This window comes from Pongo abelii, chromosome 4 (assembly GCF_028885655.2).
Source record: "Pongo abelii isolate AG06213 chromosome 4, NHGRI_mPonAbe1-v2.0_pri, whole genome shotgun sequence".
Lineage (NCBI taxonomy): Eukaryota > Metazoa > Chordata > Mammalia > Primates > Hominidae > Pongo > Pongo abelii.
Window position 1 is genome coordinate 160,597,231 of NC_071989.2, and position 6,466 is coordinate 160,603,696.

A 6,466-nucleotide genomic window follows, 5' to 3' on the forward strand; every position below is an offset into this window, starting at 1 on the left:
CATCTTAGCAGATCCTCCGGTGATCCTGGACACTGAAGTTTGAAAAGCACTGAATTAGAGACTCTTGTTGACATTATGGGTTTCTGGGTCCCCATTCTGAGAGATTCTGTTTCAGTTTTTTTGATATGATTTTGATAATCTGTATTTTATTTTATTTAATTTTTAAAACCACTTTATTGAGGTGTGATTGATGTACAAAAGCTGTACATATTTAGGACTTGATGAGTTTAGAGACAAGTATATACTCATGAAACCATCACCATAATCTATGCCATAAACTATCAATCACCCCCAAAAGTTTTCTCTTGCTCTTTTATATATTTGTTATTATTATTGTTGTTATTTGCAGTAAGAATACTTAATACAAGATCTGTCCTCTTAACAAATGTTTGGGAATCTGTCTTTTTGACAAGCCCCTCACAGCTGACTTTGACAGCCATTGAATTCTAGAGCTAAGAGTCCTTCCTACCCCAAGATTCCATGATTCTGTTGATACTCAAGACGCTCTGAAGGAAAGTGCAATTCTCTGGGGGTGAACAGGTGGAAGAGTTGGGAATGTACTTGTGAGAAAGGGAGCAGAGGCTTGTTCTCCATGTGCCTGTGGGTTGCCCAGAATATGAGGCAAGAGAGCATGCTGCCCAGGGCTGCTGCCCATTTCACGGCTGGGATTAATGATTGTCGGCAGCTCCGTGTTAAGACGGTAAACTAATTTAGCAACGGACACTGAAAAACAGCCCAATTCAAAGGCAGAGAGTGGTAATCTAATTGCATTGAATTAGCCTCAGGAGACTTGGACAATATCAACTTCAGAAAATCACAAAGGGATCCTTTGTAAGGAGTTTCAAAAGCTTTGGGGCATCAGTACCCCTCATAAGAGCTTGCATTACAAAGCATAGGCACTGTGTGGATAAGCCCCTCTCCCCAGCATCTCTGGGCATTGTTCCCTTCTAATGTGCTTTCTGAATGAATTTGCTGGCTGGCTGTATAGTGTTTTCATTTTGTGTGTTAGGCTTTACAGGGAGTTGGTTCAGGGAGACAGCTGGAGTTCAAGGCTGAGAGGCCGTCAGTCCTGTGAACACCATCGGTGCCTGTGGCCTTGTCCGTGGACAAGTGCATTTTCTGGTAGTTTTTTTCTGGCTCATTCTGAGGCCCTTCTCATTTCTTAAAACCAGGCTTTTACATAACCAAGGTGATTTCCCTTTAATAATTCTATGTTGCATGGTGTTTGTATGTTCATTGTCCAATTTATTAATTATCCAATCCATTTCTAAGAAGAAAAAGATCCCAGTTAGTGGGTATTCATGTCATGATTCGAAGAGCTTACAAAGGTTAGATAGCAATTTGGGAATCAGAAAAGGAGGGAATATAGAATTGCGAAGGATTGTCTCTGACTTGCATTTCATTCACTCTTCTGCAACAAATTACAAATCTCAATTTGCAAAAGAAGCTTGAATTCCTTCTATGTCTTTCCTGGGAGGTGGACGTCCAGTCTCTGCTTGCACACTTCCACTGACAGACACCATCACTACCACTGAGGCAGCCCACAGTATCATTTGAAAGAGCTACCAGAAAGTTCTGATTTATATTGAGTCCAAATTTGTATGTGTGCATTAAAAAAATCTATGAATTTACTCTGATTCTTCTCTTGGAGCTATATAGAATAAATCAAATCTAATGTTTCCCAGTATGGAGTCCCTGGGTACATAGGAGATTCACGAAATAGTAATGAGGACTCAGAGTGCATTTTAAACATTTCAAAGGCTCTAACAAATTGCATATTTACTTCTGACAAGACTCTCTGGATTAACTAAAAAGAATCGCATATGTTTACTTTTGTTTTTTCTTAGGTCAGCTCAGTGTGGCGACATTGCTTATCCCATGGTATTTAGTATTTCTGGCGGTTACATGTGCCTTTGATTAATAAAGATGGGAAAAATATGTTAATGATGAATGGTATCTGGTAAACAATTTTTTTTGAAAAAACAAATAACAAAAACATAGGCTTTATGAGGGAAAAAAGAGCCAAACAGAATCATTGATAAAAAGTACAGAAATGTTTGGTCTCTCTTTCTCACACCGTTTTTCAGATCTGTGAGTATAGTGATCAGGCATCATGTTTTCTCATCATAATAAACATTTCCTGCAGAAACTGACATATGTATAGGATCTGTCAATAATCATGTCCGGGTCGGGATAACTCTCCAAAAACTGAATTGCTTAGTGAGGTCCTCAATTCTTTCAGACCTTTGAGCCCGACTTTACCTCGATGTGGCTATTTCTTATAATAATTGAAATACACTGCAATAGCTGTAACCAAAGCTGTGCTATCACTGGAAGAGATCGGGAGAAGATATCCTAAACTGGCACAGCTAAAAATGATTTTAGAATGTGATTGGCCAAATCTCTTCATTTTACAGCTGAGGAAACTGAGGGCCAGAAAGCTCTCAAGGTTCTGAGAGCCAGAACCCTCTCAAGGTCATGCCACTAGCTAAATTCCGGATCCTAGGTCTCCTTCCCTTTAGGCCAAAGCCTCTTTGTTTAACGCAAACCTGCAGAATAGTTTCAAGATGGCCAGGCAGGGAGACTGTGCCATCCATCTTAAAAATCATGCTGGCTTCTGCCAGCTGATGAAGGAAATAAAGTTAATGACACCCACATAAATGTGATGCTGTCGCAGGACGCGCGAACAGGCTGCCTGGAGGGGAGCTCTGTGGGTCCTCTGAAGAAGGAAAAAAGGATTTTAATGTACCTTTAAAGGGAGCAGTGTCTCCCCTTTCCGCAAGGACAGGGACTGTGGCATCTTGCCTGCAGAGTGCTTAGTTTTAGACTGGACACATAAGCTCATGATAAACAAGTTCCTGGTGAAGAAATGAAGGCAGCATCACCACTGGTCAATTCATCCTGAACCTTTGTGGGTATGGGCCCCTGCCTTTGACAAAGATCTTATCAGGGGTTGGAGAGAATGCAGAAGTGTCAGATTCAGTCATTTGAGTTGATTGGTAAGAAAATTGAGTCCCCATTAGAGGAAGAGACTTGTTATGCCCATGCTATGGGATGGAAGCAGAGCTGACTCTAGAGGCAGGAGTTCTCAAATTATAGCCCAACTTCTCTTCCCACTGCACCACATGGCCGTAACCTCTTTCATAAGGCAATCTAAAGAAAACAATTTCCTAAATATCCTCTGCTTAGGTCATTACCAATTTGGCAAATATGCAGAAGTCATGTGCTGATTCATAACTCCATTTACCAGCCTAGGGTCCCTGTCCAACCTGTCCTTCAGGAGCAAAATCACAACATTTTCTTTTCTCTTTTTTAAGGTTCCTAAGCCCAAAAAGGGAGTAGACTCCCTTTTTGTTATTTACAGTAAGAATACTTAATATAAGATACTTAATATTAAGTATTATTAATTAATCAAATACTTAGTTTGATGCTAATACAAACTTGCCCGAGGGACTTCATTCCTTGGGGAAAAGTCCTTGGGCCATGTCAGAAACTCCTAGACATGTTCTGCAGTGCCAAAATGCAGCAGGTAAGATTCAAGGTAGAGTACAGCTGTCCTTCCAGAAGGGAAAAATCAAGACAGTCATCTGCCCTTCTTGACAAGCCTGGAGATGGAGAAGCCACAGGGGCCACCTCAAGGAAAAGCCCATTCACCTTTCAACTGGGTAGGTTTTTTCTTTAGGACTGAGATACGAAACAATGTATTTGTCATTTTCCTTTTGATCCTAATGTGGATAGAAACATCTTCCCTTCAAGGTTTTGATGACCTTTGTTAGCAGTTGAGTGGCATATTCAGTACAAAATCCAGTGCAAGGAAGCATCTACTGGGATGGAAGAGGGAAGTAGCGCATTAAAGAAAAGCTGATCATCTTTTGGGAAAACCACCCAGAGATTAGATCTGATTTATCTCCCTGCCTTTATTCCCTTCTCAAGTACATGCTAGGTCTGTTTTTGTTTTTATCAGGGTGCTTTGTATATTTCATGAGGGGGATTTTCTCAAGGAAGCTAGACTTTCCTCCTCATTATAATTACTACATTGGAGCAGCTGATTAAAAATTTGGTCATTCTGTAATGTAGTTTGAAACCTTGGACAATTTTGTCTCCCCTTTGCCCAGGATGTATATTTGGCAAAGTCTGGAGACATTTTTTGATGGTCATGACTCAGGGAGGTAGTGCTACTAGCACCAGGGATGCTGCTAAACATCCCACAATGCCCAAGACAACTTCCATAACAAAGAATTATCCAGTTAAAAGTGTCAATAGCACAGAGCTTGAGAAACATGTGTCTGTTTGAGTTGCTCAGAAGGCAAGAGAATTTTGGGGTCATACTGGGCCTGTCCCAGCCATAAGCCTCTGTAAGGGCTCTGGGGATCAAAGCCGAGTTCACTTTGGTTTGAAAGGACATTTGAAAGAAACGTGCTTCTACCATTAAAAAAATTTGCCTATTATTTTTGACCAGTCTGGCTACAGGGCCCCATTCTCAATTGAAAATAAGGGAAAACATTTAGGTTATTGACTCTCAGAATGCCACTTACTGAATTTTAGAACCATAGGTTTTCAAAATATCAAATCAGGAACGTTAGCCAAATCACCTGATCTTACTTATGAAGACAAGCATGCAATGCTTTTTGTCTTCCAGGACCCCATGTCTCCCTTTCTAAGACCCAGTTCCTCCTCTGTGTTGGTACCATATGGGATTTCTGCCTCATTCACTCGATTTTTGTTTTTGTTTGTTTGTTTTGCTGTTGTTATTGCCATTTCGCTGGTTATGTGCTGATGCAGCACGTCTGTTATTGAGAGCCTTTCCTAGCCCCCGATTTCTCCAACAAGCTGGTTTCATTTATTCTAAGGAGTACCTGGGTGACTGAGATGATTGGATTGGCCATTCCAACACAGCACCCATCCCCTGGGAAAGAAGGGGTTATTCACATGGAACCTGCTAGAGAGCTGCCAGCCTCCATCTACCCCCAAATACATTCTAATAAGTCCTCACATTATAATGCTTCTGTATTTTCACCTGGAATTTTAAAAATGAGTGACTTAGAAATGAAAATACCAATTGAACAAATACAATCTACTCACTTTACTTCCTTGTGACCTTTTTTAAATCTCTCTGAAAAATTGCTGAATTTCCTGGGTTCAATTATTTTCTGTATTGTGTTTCAAAAATCAACATTTACTCCTCTAATGAAGTAGCCGTTCCTATATTTTGAAAGTGCAGTGGTGCCACCCACACTTCCAGCTCTCCACAATTATAATTCTTCTTTCCTTATAAACGTGGAGAATTATATCCCACATCGATTGTAGCTCATGTGTGCATTCACACATGTAGGGGAAAGAGATGTAGAATGATGTTTTCTGATAGGCCACCACCAGCTTAGTTGAAGAATTAACACAGTGGATTCATAACCTTATCAAAATGACTACAATCCAGACCTTTTAGACTGAGTCTCCCTTTTGTGAAAGACAATGTCTGGAGAGGAAAATCAAGCATTGTATACTGCTCATCAAGGAAAAAAGATAGAGTGTGTGTGGGGAGAAAGATGTGCTTGGTTCTATTAATTTGCTCTTTAATCTCTCTGGTTCAGTTCTGTCTCCTGTAAACCAAACAGAGAATCAATTTGCATACAAATGTTACAAAGTACCCAACCTCCATACATTTGTAGTTCTATTAAATATGCAGGGGATAAAGGATCTCATATTATAAATAGAATACCTCCTGCCCTTTCCCCCATAAAGTAGCCACATTTTGATACGTTTCATAAGGCCCTGGATTATTGTACTTTTTCATTCTGTCTGACTCTCTGACTATTTGCATTCTGATCTGTCGTCAGGACTCTGTGGCCTACAAAATAATTATTTGAACTGGAGATTGGAAGCTTTAGCATTGGGTATCTCAGATAAGGGGGCATGCCTTTTCTTCATCTCAAGAGAAAGACCTGAAAAGAGGCTGAAATACAGAAACTTACTATTTGAGGGGAGGTGTCATTCATTTAATAAACCAGCCAACAGATTAGTCAAACCAGCAATTCCTATGAACTGTAATAAAACAAAAATTATTTGCTGTTTTATGTTGGGAGGGGATAATATTTGGTGTCCACTTATTTTTAAAAACAATTTGGAGTGGGTTTTTCAAAAGACTGTTAATCCAATGCCACCGTAAAATATGAGAGGCAGGCATCTAAAATGAGGAAGATTAATGATCCCTGCATGTCATGGAAGAAGAATAATTTTTTTCAATTCATATAAGTGGAATTTATCATAGCCATCTCTGAAGATGGTATGATTCACACACTTACAAAAGGACTATCTATTTCAGTGCTTCTTAAAGAGGTGATTTTTCACTTTTCACTTCTCCTAACATAAGAAAGACAAGCCTTCAGGCAGAAAATTTTAACCTGAGAGACAGTGGATGGGATAACTCAGCTGTTGAGTCAAATATAAGCATAAATTTAAAAACAAAGCA

General features: G+C 39.8%; 1 protein-coding gene across 2 annotated transcripts in view; it reads right to left on the bottom strand.

The window, feature by feature from the left end:
- Positions 1-6,466, bottom strand: part of GLRA1 (glycine receptor alpha 1) — a 108,804-nt gene that overhangs the window by 100,678 nt on the left and 1,660 nt on the right. The window lies entirely within an intron of this gene.